This window comes from Sciurus carolinensis, chromosome 2 (assembly GCF_902686445.1).
Source record: "Sciurus carolinensis chromosome 2, mSciCar1.2, whole genome shotgun sequence".
Classification (NCBI taxonomy): Eukaryota; Metazoa; Chordata; class Mammalia; order Rodentia; family Sciuridae; genus Sciurus; species Sciurus carolinensis.
In genome coordinates, this window is record NC_062214.1 from 155748120 (window position 1) to 155766611 (window position 18492).

Here is an 18492-nt window from a genome sequence, read left to right on the forward strand (position 1 = left end):
GATTTCAAAATGTCCTTGGAGACATACATAAAATGGTCTTTCTTACTTGTTATACTTTGAGAGCAGTAATTTTTATCACTTATCTTTGTGTCTCTGTACGGAACTCATCAAGTTTGCTCAACCAAACTTGATGGGTGAAAGATACTGTCCTAAAAAAGGAGCATGGGGATACATTATAGTAGAGACAGGTGGCTCTAGGAATCAGATCACAAAAGAAATCCTCTAGAATTCCTAATCAAGAATAAAGGAAACATTTTGAGAAATGGCATGTAATTTAATCTAGTGGTTTATGTTAAGTGAGATAGTCTACAAAAAGTATTTAGCACAGGATCTACCCAATAGCTCAATAACCATTGGCTCTTAATTTTGTTTTTTGACTATTGGGCTGAACTATGTCCCCTGAAAATCATGACTGAAGCCCTAATCCAGTATGACTGGTGTCTTTTTAAGAAAAATAAGTCTAAACCGGGCATGGTGGCACATGTCTGTAATCCCAGAGACTCAGGAGGCTGAAGCAGGAGGACCACAAGTTTAAGGTCAGTTTTGGCAATTTAGGGGGATTCTGTCTCAAAAAAAAATCCCCCCCCCCCAAAAAAAGAAGGAAGAAGAGCAAGTCTGGACACCAAGACAACAGGATTGTGCATGTACAGAGAGAAGGGCCATGTCAGGTTAACACAACCAGAGTCAGCTGTCTGCAAACAGAAGGGAGAGGCCTCAGAAGAAACCAAACCTGCAGATATTTTGTTCGTGGACTTCCAAATTCCAGGACTGTGAGGAAATCGATTTCTGTTGTTTAAGCCACCCAGTCTCTGATATTTCTTTATGATAGCCCAAGCAAACTAAAACAGACTGACAGTGTGTCTCATCACGAGGCAGAATGCTGAAATGGCCTGCTCAAAACCTGCTCCTGGTGTACACACATCTCCCAGTTACTCAAACACTAATCTGAGTACTACTGTGATCTAGTAGTGTAATTAAGGTTCAGAGCCTATTGACATTAAGAAAGAGACCACCCTGGCCAAGCTTACCTAATCAGGTGAGCCCTTAGAAGAAACTGGAGGTAGACTTGCTATGAGGCAGATTCTTCAGTGCTGGCTTTGAAGATGGATGGGACCTTGTTGCAAGGAATGTGGGTGACCTCTAGGACCTTAGAGTGACCCACATTTGACAGAAAGGAAACAGGGACTTCAGTTGTATAACTGCAAGGAACTGAATTTGGCCATCAGTAATGCATAAACTTGGAAGTAGATTCTTCCCAGAGCTGTTGGAAAGGCCAATCTTTGATTTTAGCCTGGTGAGGCTCCAAGCAGTGAACTTGGCTATGCTGTCTCCAGACTTGGACTAATATCACTGTGAATTTATAAACTGGTGATATCTTCAAATGCTAAGTGTGTAATAATTTGTTGCTCAGCAATAGCAAATAACTACATCATAAAGTTTGGACAATAAGTTGAGACAAATTTGCAGTGACGTGCAGTGCAAATGACAAAGCAAAAGAATGAGATGTTAACAGCAAGCAAACTTGGGTGAAAACTTGGCTTGTGAGTGTTCCTTCTATTTTAATTTTTGTAACTTTTTGCAAATTTGATTATTTCTGAGTAAAAATTTTCAAAATAAAAGATTAGCAATTGGCAGTTGTTTGTCAAGAGTTAATTTATCCAAAACCTAATAATTTGTTCTTTTTCTGGGAATCTAAGATTGATATGATTCGATTGAATAATAGTTAATTGCTAGCATTCATGAAACTCTTACTATGTCCCAAGTACTATTCTAAATACTTCACATACATGAACTCACTTAAATTTTGCAACAAACTGGGGACTGAAGTACTCTTTTATTCCCATTTCACAGTTGAGTATACTGAGGCACAGAGAGGTTAAGTAACATGTCCCAAGTTATACAACTCCTAATCAGGATATATGATTCTGGAGCCACATACTATGTATTGTTTTTCAAGTTAGGACTATGCTTGTTATCTCTTTTGATTCTGATTTATTTTAGCTTCAAAATTTATAATACTTTGTACTCTGACACAAATGAGAAAAACAAAAAAACTTACCCCCCAAATTAATTAATTCTTTCTTAACGTACTATTATAAAGATTTAAATAAATTGAATGTGAGTATGTGAAAACTTTTACCAAGGACTTGCATGTCTTATTACTTTTTTTTGCTTTTCTTTCATTTATTGCTTTTTGTCTATGTATAGGGGTGGCACTGAACCCAGGGACACTTAAATACTGAGCCACATCCCCAGTCCTTTTTTTATTTTTATAAATATTTTTTAATTGTAGATGGACACAATGCTTTTATTTAATTTATTTATTTATATGTGGTGCTGAGCATCAAACCCAGTGCCTCACACATGCTAGGCAAGTGCTCTGCCACTGAGCTACAACCCCAGATCCTTTTTTATTTTTTATTTTGAGACAGGGTCTCCCTAAGTTGCTTAGGGCCTTGCTAAGTTGCTAAGGCTGACTTTGAATTTGTGATCCTCCTGCCTCAGCCTCCTGAGTTGCTAGAATTACAGGTACATCACTGAGTCCAGCTCATTTATTGTTGTTAATATCTTTAAGAGAATAATGTTAACTTAGGTTTGCCATGTCTATGGTCACGAAGGGGCTTTAGAAGTTGACTCTGTGGAAAATGTGCCTTTAACTCCTAAGAAGACCCATCCCTCAAGATAGAAAATATTAGAATGAGCACATATCACACATTAAATATAATTTCCATATAAATAGGAGTTGAATTGCTTGTGATGAATTGATAGTTCATATCAATTTAATCACATTAATTTCAGCTTTGTAATTAAAATAAGCCTTTTTGAAGTCAATAGCTTTTCTGCAGATCTCAATTAATTGTAAAAAGCTTCCTGGGGGGCTGGGGATATAGCTCAGTTGGTAGAGTGCTTGCCTTGCAAGCACAAGGCCCTGGGTTCAATCCCCAACACCACAAAAAACAAACAAACAAACAAACAAAAAAATAAAAGATTCCTGGCTCCTGGGTCCTGGGCCCTGGGCCTCGGGCCTCGGCCTCTCAAATGCAGTCACCACTGTTGGGGTTTGAGATTCTACAGCAAGAAAAATGGAGAAGGTTGATCAACAGGTGCAAAGCTACAGTTAGGTAGGAGGAATAAATTCTGTTGTTCTATTGCACAGTAGAGTGACTATAGCTAACAGTAATGTAGTTTATATCTAGTATATATGTCAAAATCCTATAAGAAAGGATTTTTAATGTTTCATCAGAAGAAATGTAAAATGATGTATTACACAAATCTGTACAATTATGTGTTATTTAAAAATTAAGCAAAGGAAAATGGAGATGGAAATTGTGTTGAAGGAATGTTCAGAAACAGTTTCGCTAGGGGGCGCTCTCTCCTTTCCATGAAGGCACTATCTTCTGGTTAGGGGAGCAAAAGGTTTGGGGGTCAGTTCACCAAGAAATGCGTACATCCCCTAGGTTTTTTTTTTTCCTCCTTTTTTATTTTTATTTTTTTTTTTGAGATGGATATTTCTTTACGGCAGAAGATCAGAGGATAGTTCCCAAAATAAGTAGGATTAGTTACTGTATCAGTCAATGCAAATATCTTTGTGCATTTTATACAAGGAGTTTCAATTTATAGTGGCTAAATGAAGTGCTTGTAGAGTGATCTGCATTCACAGTACCTTGATAGGTGTTAAATGTGAGGGGCAATTTTGCTACCTAGGACTTAAGTCAAAAGCAAGAATTTGCATAAATGTGATTAGGATTCCCGAGGCCATGTTAGGAGAGAACATTTTTTAATCCGGTGGCAATTTTGTTCGCTGTAGCTTCTCTTTTTCCTAGGAGCCATGGACATGGTTGTGATTAATGTCTACATTGAGCTGTCAGTTTCCGGACAGGGATTTTATAACACAAGAATATGGAGGTGGATTTTAGCATTGCTTGAAGGTCTTTTCTAGATCAAAATTTGATGAATTCTTGTCCTTTCAGTAATCATTTGAAATCAAAATAGCCCCCAGTAATTCATCCTTCCCCTTTCTGGTGGATATGGAGCTTAAACGTCAGCATCTGGGGAGGGGCTGTAGTCAAGGAACGGCTGCACTCTGCACAAAGCCCTGGCTTCGTCCCATATCTTGGCTCCCCAGTTCAGTCCTTGAAATAGCACCATAGTTCCTCCCTAATAATGCCACAGCCTTCCCCCACCATGTGGTGCTACTCTACACTGGCCCTAACGACTTGCTGTGTTTTAGTTTTCCCAGGAAAACGACTCCATTTCTTGTAAAATTAGGGGCAAGAATCAAAATTTCACAAGTTCCTTTTTCTTCTTTGGCTAATCTTTATTTCTTTCTGTGTGAATATCTCCAGTAAGAGATTTTTCTACAATAGAGAATGCATGATTCTATTAGTATACTACAGTGACCCAGCCACATCAATGTTTATAGCAGCTCAATTCATAATATCTAAACTATGGAACCAACCTATATGTCCTTCAACAGATGAATGGTTAAAGAAAATGTGGTACATATACATAATGGAATATTACTGAGCCTTAAAGAAGAATGAAATTATGGCATTTGTAGGTAAATGGATGAAAGTAGAGAATATCATGCTAAGTGAAATAAGCCAATCCCCCCAAAATTCAAAGACTGAATTTTTTCTCTGATAAGCAGATGCTGATCCATAGTAGTGTTTGGGGGTAGGGAAAAATGAAGGAACTTCGGATTGTGCAGAGGGGAATGAGGGGGGATAGGGCACTGGAGATGGGAAGGACAGTAGAATGAGACAGACATTATTACCCTATAAACATGCTTGATTACACTACTGGTATGACTCAGTACCATGTACAGTCAGAGGAATGAGAAGTTATGCTCCATTTGTGTACAATGTGTCAAAATTCATTCTCCTGTCATGTACAACTGCATAACATGAACAACATAATTTTAGTTATTTAAAAATAACTAAAAGTACATGATCTTAAAAACATAGCTGAAAAGTGTCATTTATAAGCCCAGTTTGGGCAAATGTTACATGGAAACGGAACCACTTCAATCAGCACTGATTCTGGGCAGAAGAGAGTTGCTTTACAATTTCCCAAATTGAGCACATCCAGGAAATTATGATTGATCCCAGACAGTGCCTACCTGCGCGGGCCATGCCCAGCAGTACAAACAGATTAGGTTTTACAACATTTGCTTGCAAAATTATGAATAACGATTTCAACTCCTGTCTTCCCAATGAACTTCATTTCTTATTGTATCATGACAAAAATGAATATCTGTGGAAATAGATCAGTGGTAGAGCACTTGCCCAGAATGTGTGAGGCTCTGGGTTCAATCTCCAGCACTTCAAAACAACAACAAAAAGTGGGCATGGTGGTGCATGCCTGTAATCTCAATTACTCAGGAGGCTGAGGCAGGAGGATCACAAGTTAAAGGCCAGCTTCAGCAATGAAATGAACCCCTGTCTCAAATAAATAAATAAATAAATGGGGATGTAGTGGTAGAGCACCCCTGGATTCAATCCCCAGTACTCCACCCCCCGAAAACAGTAAGAGAAAAAAACCTTTATACAGGCCTACATTTGCATGCCATATAATTAGAAAAAAAAGTTGGGAGCTACTCTCCAACATAGTCCCCCTCACCTCAAGAATTAATATTTAAAAATTTAGTTCTGAGGGGCCGGGGAGATAGCTAAGTCGGTAGAGTGCTTGCCTTGTAAGCACAAGGCCCTGGGTTCAATCCCCAGTATCCCCCCACAAAAAAAAATTTAGTTCTGAGCCAGATGTGGTGATGTACACCCATAATCCCAGAGACTTGGAAATCTGAGGCAGGAGGATCACAAGTTTGAGGTCAGCCATGTAACTTATCGAGACCCTCAACATTTTAGCAAGACCCTGTCTCAAAAAATAAAAAGGGCTTGGGGTGTAGCTCAGTGATAAAGAGCCCCTGGGTTCAATTCTCAGTACCAAAAAGAAAAAAAAGGTTCTGATAGACATTCTCTAGAAACTTGACTCACGCTTATATTTATTATACCAAATCAAATAAACTTCTGAGATTGCAGCTGTTTGTTCATTTGTGAAGGGTCTGCCCCAAAGTTTCTACCCTGGGAAATGCAGGAAGAATGTTCTTTTCACTTCTGGGGTTGTGGAGAGAGAAAATCTGCATTTCCTGTGGTGTAGACTGGGAGGGAGTGGAGTACTGTGTTCAAGAGTCTGGATTTGGAAGTTAGACCTCAGTTTGAATCCTTGTATAATAGCTCATAAGAATTGTGATCATCAGCAGGTTATTTGACATGTGTAAGCCTCAACATTCTCTCCTGTGACATGCTGCTAATAACGATCTCTCTTAGAGCTGTAGCAAAGAATAATCAGTGCAGCACCCAGGACAGGGCCTGGTATGGAGTAGGGACTCAACCAACAGAGGTGAACTTAGTAGGATTATCTGCAGTTAAGTGGGAGTAACTAGCCCTCAATTCTAACAGCAAAAAATCTTTTAGAAAACTTCAGAGTGAACCCTCTATCTAGAGCTTTGTCCCTCTAGAAGGTAACTTCACAAAACAGCTCATGGGCTTACGTAGAGGAAGATGGTAGTGTGCAAGGAGGAGGAGGGCCACCACAAAAGGCTCCTGCCACTCCTGAGAGGCCCTCGAGAGGCAGCAACCTTCATCAGGAAGCCCAGGGTAGAAGTGAGTCAGCACACCTACCCATTTCCCGAATGGAGGCTCCCTACCATCACTGAGTCACTCTTCCCTTAAACCAGGAGCCTGCCCCTCCCCCCTCACTTCCATTCAGTTTCAGAACCATGTCAGTGTTAAGAGGTACAAAGCAAATACAATATTATTACCCTGATGACAAATCAGCAAATGATGTTCTTTAGGAAAAGGATTTCTGCTTTGGGTATGCCGTTCTTACTCAGAAGGGCACTTGGAGGGGTCAGTCTCCAAGTTGTGCTTCTTGTAAGTCAAAGGTTGAAATTGTTGGTAAGAACCATCTTAAAAGTGACCAGGAAATATGTAAAACTGATCCCACCATTATGTACAACTATAATGCACCAATATCCCACCCTTGTTCCCACCCATAAAAATGGGGTCCTATTTAGAAAAAGATATATCCCATGCTTGTATAATTTTATCAAAATGGATTCTACTGTCATGTATAACTAAGAAGAACCAATTAAATAAAGAATATCATATATGTAAAAAAAAAAAAAAGTAACCGGGAGAGGACTCTGCATCTTTGGAGAAGATTGGGCACTTTTCACTGCTGATGAAGCATTGGATGGAGACGTCACACCCTCCATGACATTTCCAAACATGTCTCTATGCTGACTTATTTCAAGATGACTTACTTGTTTACTCATCCATTATTCTATGCCAGACACTCTTTAGATCCACAGAGATGCCTGTTTTTAAGGAACTTGCCATAAAGTAAGGAAGATGAATGACAAGAAAGATAACAATAGCATGAACTGATGATTTGCTACATTAAAGCACTGTACCAAGTTCCTTTTATTTTTATTTCACCAAAATGATGCTATGAATAGATGTCATTATCATCTCAGCTTCAAAGAGCAGGAAACTGAGACCTATGGAAGTTAGCCAGTTCACCTGAAGATAAGCTTTGTGTACAAACACACAAGACCACAGAATGAATTCAGCTAAGTGTGTTGGCAGGGTGTAGACAGGATTACTCCAGATTACTTCCTGGAGCTAGATGTCAGGGAACACTTCCCAATAAAGCAAGGTCTTCAAGGGTGTCCAAAAGACATGTCTACCCCAAACCTGGGAATGTGATCTTATTTGGAAAAAGGGATTTTGTAGATATATTAAGATTCTCAAGATGATATCACTCTGCATTTAGGGTGGGCCCTAAGTTCAATTTCAGATGTCTTTATATGAGAAAGGCAGGGGAGATTTGAGACACTGAAAAGCAGAAGGAAAAGGACCATGTGAAGACAGAGGTAGAAAGTGGTAGTCCCAAACCAAGGTGCCCAGAGCCACCAAAACCTGGGGGAGAGGCAGGGAACAGAATTCCCCTCAGAAATTCTAGAGAGAGCCAACACCTTGATTTTGGACTTGTGGCCTCCAGAATTGTGAGAGAATAGGCCTCTGTTTTTTTCAAGCCACCCCCTGTGTGGTAATTTGTTGTGGCAAATACCAAGAGTATGTGGGGGTGGTGGGAAACCACAGCTGAAGCAGAGACACTGAAATGGGAAAATGTGAGGATCTGTGTGTGGTAGGCATTGAATTGTCCAAAGCACATGGACTGGGACAAGCAAAGGGTAGTTTAAACTGTGGGTTCTGCTAGGCAGGATTTTGAATGTTAGGTTAGGAAATTGAGATTTTATTTGATGAACATTGAAGCACTCGATGAGTTGTATATTTAGAAAATTAAGGTGTCCCTGAGCTAGGAGGAGATAATACGAGTCTGAATTAGGGCAGGGACAGTGGGAAATGAAGAGAAGGGAAGGAGAGAAAAAATCTTGCAGGAATCCAAGAGACCTGGCAATCAATAGATTCTCAGTCTGATTTGCTAACTGGCTTGATTCATATTTTACCTGTCATCATTTGCGTGGTTTTGTCTTCCAGGCTGCATAACACCCACACTTTAAATGAGCTACCCCAAGTCATTTGGCTGCCTGTCAAGTTGGATTATTCACTTATTCCTGCTTCCTGGTAGTCAGTCTGTGCTGTACACTGAGAACTTTTCCTGAATCTTAGGAGCGTTTCTTTTGCCACCTCTGCCCCTGTTCCTCCCGCACGCAGTCAACCTATGCAAACTCTTTCGTTCTCCACACTGACCTTGCCTTGGCACCCATCCTGCCAGAGCTGGGAGCAGGAGGCAGGGTTTCAGGGCTGCTGCACTGGCCTCATTCCAGCATCTTATTATAGATCCTGTCTTAACATTTCACGCGAGATGCAGTGTAGAGGTGGTGACACCTTCAACAGATGCAAGGCTCAGAGCTATGTGAGAAGCTGGATGTCACCAATACCCTGGAGACCTTTACTGTGGTCTGTGACTTGCAGCCTCATCAGCATCATACTCTGTTGGTTTGTTTCCCTAAATCACACTGACCCTTTCGATTTGACTTTAATATGAAACTAATGGAAGGAAGTGAGGAGGAAGCGCTGTGTTTTTACCCAGGACTTAATGCCAAATATTGTACAAGATGCTTTGCATATGTTATCTTATTTATTCTTTATCTCAGAAGTATGAAGTGGGTGCTTTTAGCCTCATTTTGCAGAAGAGGAAATGGAAGCTCAAAGCAATCAAGTTAGTGCACAAGGTCACACAGGGAGTAGAGCTGCCAATATCTAATCTTGGGGCTTTCCCAGATGCCCCCTTGCCTCTGGGAAAAAGAGATTATTTGTTTCAGGGCTACTAAGGCAGCAGAATTCAGTTTTTGGCACATGTGCAGGATTTGCTTGGCATATGAGGTTTTTCACTTTGTGCCATGATCTTGTTCAATCACGTCTCCTGTGGTCCCCTCTCTAGGGCAGGCACTAACTCAGCACTTCCTGGACAACAGCTTCAAAGCTGTTTGAGGACTTTCCAGGTTGATGAACTTGTGCCATTTCCCCAAGGCACAAAAATGTGTTTTAGAATCTGGTGGTAGTTTCCTGGTTGCATCTTAGGTTTGGTTGTATTGGAAAGAGTGGATAAAATGGATTCTCATATGTAACCTTGATCTCTACACTGGTCTTGGGAAAGGAAATGGCTTTGATACAGTGCACTGGGTGGAATTGCCTGCAAAGCTCCTGCTATTGAGACCTCAGTTCACACCCTCTAATCTCCAACCCAATATCCTCAGTACCCAAGCCCACTGTCCTGCCAGCCATTGTCCAGGCTGTTTTTGGCCCTGCTTCCTTATGCTAGATCCCAGAGTGCATTTCTCCCTCATTCTGTAACCCCAAATCTCAACTTTGGGCATGGCTCAGCTCCAGCTCACTTCCTCCACTAAGCCTCTTCTGACCAGCTTTCCTTTTCCGAATTCCTGCAGCTAGTTTGCTCATGTGGTGGTTGACCCAGCTCTCTGATTCAGTACCTGTGCATTACCTCTTTGACTATAGCCTATCAGATCAAGGAATGTAGTCTTTCTCAGACACCATGGTGTCTGGGAGAATGCTCAGCACACAATAAGGGTGTTGATGATTGATTGAGTTCCACCTTTTGGATCTGTGCTTTCAGAAAAGGGAGTGAAATTAAAGACCGTCATTCAGTAAACAATAAAATCACATAAACTCCCTTAGGGAAGTACATCAACATTCATAGAGAGTATTTCTGGTAGTGAACTTACTGGTGGATTTCCTCTCTGAATTTTTGGTGTTTCCCTAATTTTCTGCAACGAACACTTGCGTTTTACTTTTTAACCAAAAGGGGGTATTTTAAAATAATACATATTAGCTTTATAGGAAAGAAGGATAGTGCCTTTTTTTTTTGCATCAGGGATTGAACTAAAGCGTGCTTAACCACTGAGCCACATCCCCAGTCCTTTTTTGTATTTTATTTAGAGACAGGGTCTCACTGAGTTGCTTAGGGCCTCACTCAGTTGCTAAGACTGGCTTTGAACTCATGATTCTCTTGCCTCAGCCTCCTGAGCCACTGGGATTAAAGGCATGTACTACCATGCCCAACTGGATAGTGCCTTTTTTCTATCCTATTTCCATCTTTCTGATACGCATAGAGATAAGATTTTTTAATTTACCCCATGTTTCAAAATCAGAAATCTCTTGTGAGCCCTCCTACCAACTTTCTGGGCAACTCTCAGAAACTCATTTCTTTGGCATCTCCATATGTAAACCTGGGCAAGTGATAAGGGAATTATCATCTGCCAGCTTCTGGAGCGACTGGGCATCTGATGAGGAAATGTTGCAAAATCACTTTAAAACCATCTGGTCAGAAGTCATAGACCCAAGTTACTTGGCTGTGCATGCTCTGGATTTATGTGCAGCCCCAGTCTCTGCAATTCAGTTTGGCAAAGCACTTTTGTTGGTAACTCAACTCCTTCTTTACAATTTATTAGCCTCAAAATTGTTGTCTTTAAAAAATATTTGAAAATATATGTGATTTCTGATGAAACGTGTTCTACCTGGAGAACTACGTACAGGGTAGCAGAATAGTCCTGGCTGAGGAGAATGTCAGACTCACCGTCTCTTGCTAGGGTACTTGATTGGCCAAGATGCTTAGTCTCTCTGAACTTTAGCCTATCTATCTATAAAAATGAAGATTTTAAGAGCCCGAAGAGAGACTAGGACTTTTAGCACAGTGACTAGCCATGATCAAGGGCTCAGTAAGTTGTAGATATATTTCTAGACCATAGATTATCTTACTAAAATGTAATGCTTTCCTCACTCCATGCTTTAAAAAAAAAAATCTGCATTATTTTCCCCACTGTGTCTAAAATAAAATACAAATTCCTGAGCACAGAATTCTCTCTCCCTATCTCTCTCTCTCTCCTTCTTCAGTTTCCAAAGGACATTTCCAGGCTCTGAAAATGCTGCTTCATTGCTCCTACAGCTGGGAGTGTCACTTCTCTCCCTCGGTTTCAGGTGACCCCTTTTGTGTGAAGCTCTCCTTGACCTCCCAACACACAGCCAATCACAGCTTTTCTTATGAAGGCCCATACCATGTCTCTTTAGCCCAGTTCAGCCTGCATTTCATTTAACCTTGTCCTATATTTCATTGTTGACACTTCCCTCTGGGTTGCACACTCCCTGAGTAGAAGGGGTTGATGGAGTGAGTGCCTAACATGGGACAGTCAGGCTTTTGTAAAGTTGGCAGAGCTTAGTATAATTCCCATCTGATAGGAATCAGCAGAGCTCCAGTGTAAGCAGCAGCTTGCTGATACAGGGGAGGGTTGAGAAGAGTAGGTCTCTGTTCCTTTCTTCTTCCTGCCTCTCAGTCAGCAGCAGAGACAGGGTGCCTAGGTCTCACGATGATTGGCTAGTTTCCTTTAGCAGCTCCTTTGCTGGAGAGGAAATGGAAATCATTCCTGATTTAAGTGCAAACACTGCATCAGAGGCAGACCTGGGCCCCTTTTCTTAAGAGTCTGCAGGCATCAAACCCAGCTCATTTCTTATCCCTTCCCCTTCCCTCAAAAGCCTGCAGAGCAGCGAAATCATTATCGCTGCACAGAGAATAATGAGCATGAGGCCAAGGACAGAGCAGCCTGGATTGTTGCAGGAGCTTCTTTCTTCAGGGATGAGCCAGTGACCATTTTGCCTTCAATGACTCACTACTTATACTACTCCCCGATAGTGAACCGGAGATCCCCACTTAATTTTATAAGTAGAATGAGCCAGATGTTGGCCTCCAGATGTTTCCAACTTTTTCGGCTTGATGTGCTCAATTGATCCTTTATGATTTAGTAAAAATGGTCTCAAATCCCCATCCCTTATGTGGCAGGAGCCCAGATACTTTTCCAAGGAATCTAAGGAAGGATCCTCTGTTCCCTCTGTCACTAGTCTCTTCTTCAGCTGTTTCTTAGTCTCCACTCCGCGTTATACCTCCTTCTGCTTATCTTGTTCTTTCTCCATAACCTGTCTACCTAATGGGCTCCCATATGAACCCCAGTCTTCAGAGTGCCATCGTTCAAGAATGTGTGTGTGGTATAGACTATAATAAAGATTTGGGCAATGGAGTGTGAGAGTGTGTGTGTGAGTGTGTGTGTGTGTGTGTGAGTGTGTGTGTGTGTGTGTGTGTGTGTGTGTGTGTGTTATTTTCCTAGGGTTGCTGTAATGAAGTCATGCAAATTGAGTAACTTAAACAACAGAAATTCATTGTCTTACAGTTCTAGAAGCCAAAAGTCTAAGGTCGAGGTGCCAGTAGGGCTGTGCTCCCTCTGAGGGCACAAAGGGTCTGTTCCAGCCCTCTCTAGTTTCTGGTGACTTGACTTTGGTAGCATCAGTCCCATCTTCACATGGCATTCTCCATGTGTGTGCCCATATGTCCTCTTTTTATAAGGACAGCAGCCATATTGGATTAGGGGTTCGCCCTACGCAGAATGATCTCATCTTAGTTCACCACATCTGCAACAACCTTACTTCCAAGTAAGGATACATTCTGAGGTACTGGGGACTGAGACTTTGACATATGCATCTCAAGAGGACACAATTCAACCCATAATACTGTGTCTTTGTGTGTGTTTTAGGATTAGAAATGTTATATTACAGACTAAAAGGGCAAAACACTTGCAACTGTACTTTTTTGTGTGGTACCAGGGATTGAACTCAAGGGCACTCAACCACTAAGCCACATCCCTAGCCCTATTTTGTATTTTATTTAGAGACAGGATCTCCCTGAGTTGCTTAGTCCCTCACTAAGTTGCTGAAGCTGACTTTGAACTCACAATCCTCCTGCTTCAGCCTCCTGCATTGCACAAATGTACATTCTTTGCAGCCTTTCTGTTCCCTGGGGGAACATCTGTGGATGCACCTTCCCCAAGGTCTCCTGCCATGTTGCTGGACCCCTTTTGACCCTCTTCTTGAACACTTTTCTCCTTCCTCCTGGTTCATTCAGCTCCAATTCCAAAATTACTGTGCATTTTTGATACAAAAAAAGTCAAACTATTTTCTTCTTCTTGCAAACCATCCTGGCTTAGCCTAGATGGCCACCTTAATAACTAAAACACCCTTTGGAGATGCTTTTAAGAAGACAGTCCTCTGGCTTAGGAGAAATTATGTTATCAGATCTGATAGTAACACTTTTTTTCCTGCTCCCTGTATTGGTAAGTAACAAGTAAAATTAATTATTAATCTAAATATTTTGTGAACTAGTATGTATTTATTTCTGGGTACACTTAAAAACAATGTTGCCTGAACAAATACAGAAAAAAAAAAAAAACAAAAAAAACAAAACCCAGAAATGATAGAGTACAAGTTGTGCCTTGTACACCAAGGATGTACTGCTTATCACCCTCCTTGTACTGGAAGACATGCTAATGACTATGGCATGCTTCTCTATCAGGCAGGACATGACTTCAGAACATTTCTCTATAGTCAACTCAAGCTGTCATTATGAGCCCATTAGAGTTGACATGAGGGATGAAACCAATTCACCACAACTATTCTAGATGTTCTATGGGGGGAAGGTTTATGATTCTAGTGATTGTGTTTATTTGAGTTCATTAACAGTTGCCAGTTTGAGGAAATGAATAGGATGTAGAGAATGTGATTTCTGTATAAGTCAGAGCAGGCTGGGTTACGCTGTAATAACAAATGATCCCCATCTTAGTAGCTAATATCAACAAGAATTTATCTCTTGCTTTTAACACCTATCCTTTCAGGATCAGCTGAACCTCTGCTCTGTGTTACCTTTATTCAGGGTCCTGAGTTGACAAAGCAGCCGTTTTCTCTGATAATTATTGGTTTTGTGACAGAAGGAAATGATACATGGGTGAATCAAGAGTTGACTCTGAAAGTTTCTGCTCTTTGGTGACCCAACTCACTTCCACTCATATTTCACTAGCCCAGAGTAATGTCAATGAGGTGGGTAAGATAATTCTTCAGGAAGGGACATCAAAAAAATTAATTCAGTTTATATAATGTACTGACTTTTAAATTATCGTTCTTAAATATCTGAGAAATGAAGTAAAAGAAAATGGAGATCTTTCTATTTGTTAATTTTAAGGGCTATTCTTTTCTCTTTTCTTTTCACTATATATGGCAGACTTATTATGCCATTAAAAGAATAGAAATACATATTTGACATGATTAACATCAGAACCTTTATTATTCAGTGTCTTTTCCACAGAAGGAATGTAATTAGCTTTAACAGGGGACTGCCTAATGGTCAAAATGAAGTATATTAATGCTTAGTGGTTAAATTCTGACCCTAATTATCTAACACAACAGTGCTGTTTTTTGCTTATCTTCAAGATAAACCTAACTGAATTAACCTATGAAACATATTCCTTTTAAGCTTTTTAAAGTATGTTGTACTCTTATACATACTTTTAGTAGGCAAATAACCTTTTCATATTGAAATACATTAAAGTTGATATTTAAAAAATGATCACACCCTGTGATAATTACTTCATTCCACTAATGTAAGAATTTCAGCATGTGACATACAAAGTAGAATTGTTAAAGTGCATTTGGAAGAATGTTCGTTAGTCTAGCCAAACATGAACAGATATTACACTAAAAAATATTCAGTAACTAAAGTGTTCAGGGAGCACTCAGTTAAACATGGTCAACAGGTGATTTGATGCAAGACATGTCCAAGTCTTAATAATGCATTATTAGAGCATAACCCTGAGGGGAATGCTGACTCAGCATTTAATCTGTGTGTGGCAGGGACCCCCATTTTGCTTCAGCTTTCCAGACCCATGGTCATCACTTAGACTCTGTCATCACCAGTCATGCCCTACGTCACCAATTCAAGAACTCCCTTTCTGGCTGCATCCCAGTCCTGCCAACCAGCTTTGATCAGTTCTGTGACAGTTGACTTTTTCTCCTCATGGAAACACCAGTCCTTCGAGCCTTCTGTCCCTTCTCATCCATCAGCCATCTGCTCTCTTTACTTCCCCATTTGGTCCACTTTAGTTTGCATGACACATCATTTTAGTTAACTTGGCCAATTATCCAAAGGCCCTTTCTAGTCTCTTTTACTTGTACTCCTTTGTCAAGGCTCAGCTGTGGATGGATCCATCTTTCTGGTTCCATTTAGGCCTGTTAGAGAAAGCCACATGGTCAAATAGGCCCTTACTATCTGAAGACCTTACTATATTTTCCCACTCCATTTACTTCTTACTCTCCTATTTCCTGTGCTGAGTATTTCAAATCATTTCCACTTTCTGGATTCTATAACCACCTCTCCCACTCCTTCTCTGTGCTGTGGTTCTCTTAGTTCCTTTACAGAATCAATTTGTGCCTGGTGCTCCCGCACCTACAAGTCTCCTATAGCTGTTTCCATTCTAGATTCCTATTTCTGTTGGGATAAGAGAAATATTTCATCCCCATCTAAGGCAACTGTACTTGGGCTTTGACCTGTGTACCCTTCCAGATTTTCAAGGACCTTACACTATTGATGATACCTTATCTTCTTTCCTTCCTTTCTTTTTTCCTTTTTTTTTGGGGGGGGGTATAGGAATTGAACCCAGGAGTGCTCTACCACTGAGCCATATCCCTAATCCTTTTTACTCTTTATTTTGAGACAATGTCTCCCTAAGTTACTGAGACTGGTCTCCAACTTGCGATCTTCCTGCATCAGCCTCCTGAGTAGCTGGGATTACAAGTGTGCACCACTGTGCCTGGCATCCCCTGTTTTGTGAACTCAATCTAACCCTTCAACTACTCTTTCTTATCATCCATTAGCTTTCAGACATGCTTAAAACTTTTCCCATTACAAAAGGGAAGAAGAAAGGAAGGGAAAAAGAAGGATGAAAGAAGAGAAAAACTCACCTATATCATTTCATTCTGTTCTAGCTCATCTTTTTGTTGTTATTGTTGCTGTTATTGGGGATTGAACCCAGGGTGCTTTACCACTGAGCTACATTTGCAGTCCTTTTTCACTTTTTTTAAAGTTGGAGTCAGGATCTTGCCAAGTTACCGAGGCTGGTTTTAAAATTGCAGTTCTCCTGCCTCAGCCTCCTGAGTTGCTGGGTTGACAGGTATGTGTCACTGCACTGGGCTAATCCATCCTTTTCACATGCAAATCCTTATCATCTCCATTTCCTCTTCTCCCACTCATTCCTATCTAGTTAGAAAAAAAAAATTGTTGGGAAGTAACAAATATATATTTACCATATGTAATACGGTAAAGTGTACTAATCTTAAATGTTCATACAACTCAATGAAGGTTCACATATGCATCTTAGGTAGATACTACCTAAGTCAAGATGAAGCATTTCCAAGAATAAAAAGTAACAATATTCTAATGTTCCATAACTTTATATTTTCACTTAATAATACATCCAGAAGATAACTTCATAGAAGTACATCAAGACCTTCATTTCTTTTCAACTTCACAGTGCTTTATTATACAGATGTACATCATTTATCAATATTCTGCTGATGGACACTAGACTGATCTAGTCTTTTGCTGTTGCAAACAGTGCTTCAATGAATAGTCTTGTACAGATGTTGTTTTGTGTTTCTGTCAATGTATATTGGATACATATTCTTAAAAGTGGAATTACTGAGGGGGCAAGAATGGAGGAAGGAAGGACTGTATAGAGGGAAAAGAGGGGTGGGAGGGGTGGGGGGAAGGGGATAAATAACAGAATGAATCAAACAACATTACCCTATGTAAATTTATGATTACACAAATGGTATGCCTTTACTCCATGTACAGAGAAACAACATGTATCCCATTTGTTTACAATAAAAAAAAAAAAGAAAAAAAGTTATCTGGTAAAAAAAAAAAAAGTGGAATTACTGGGGTAAAGATTGAACACATATGTAATTTGTCCATATATTGTCTAATTCCTCTCCATAGAGGTTGTACTATTTTCCATTCCCACCAGCCCTCCAGAAGAGTATCTGTTTCCCACATACTTGCTGATAACATAAGCTGATAAATTTAATTTTATGTACATGCATGTTTTTCTTTTTCTTTTCTTTCAGTTTAATTGAAATAGAATTGACATGCAATCTACTGTCACAATTTAATTCACCATATGGATACAAAAATGAAACTATCACTTATGAATAAGATAAAGAATACATCCAATGACCCTCTCACCTCACCTCCTGCATGGGCAAGGAAAAGTGTTCCTGTTGGAGGGATAGGTTGGCTATGAAATAATAGATAAAAAAAATTATTTATCATATTTATTATAATCATAAAAAAAGGAGAATTATCTTTTGAATCAGGGGCATAACTGATTGAGCTGTCCATAAGGGTGTGGCTCTAACAAAATGGAGGAGCCCACATTTTCTTTATTTGTAGTGGTACAGATCAAAGGGGGACTGGTAGTAGCTTCTTCCGTGAGAAACAGGATGGGGTGGAGTTAAACAAGCCATTTGGCTCTAGCGGATCATTCTCACATCCAGGGCCTGCAAACTCCAGTGATGAACCAATCTGCAGGGAAACCACGTACTCCAGGCAATATGGAACAATATTTCACAATTGTCAGTTCCTGAGAGCCAGATTTTCGTGTCTAATAGCTCAACCAAGCTTGGTTTTATTTGCAGGCCATGGATGGCACCCCGTACGACCCCAAAAATATCTTTATGCTCCTTCGTAAATCTACCCTTCCCTCCACATTTCTGTCCCCCAAAACATGGGAAGTCTCAAAAATTTTACTTTTCATATGTCCTTTCTCAAGGTCTCAAGGGATACCTACCAATGTGACAGAGTATATTAAAAGGGAAGAAAATAGGATCGCAAACCTTGGAGAGAGAAGACAACTGCCATCAGGACAGCGAAGGGAATTCCCAGCCTTAAGACCTGGTGCATGCAATCTAGGCCCCTGGCACCAGCAAGGAGTGCTGTGATCCCAGAGACTTGGAAGACAGGAGGGGGATCAGGAGTCGAGGCCTGGGCAACATAGTGAGACCCCCATCTCAA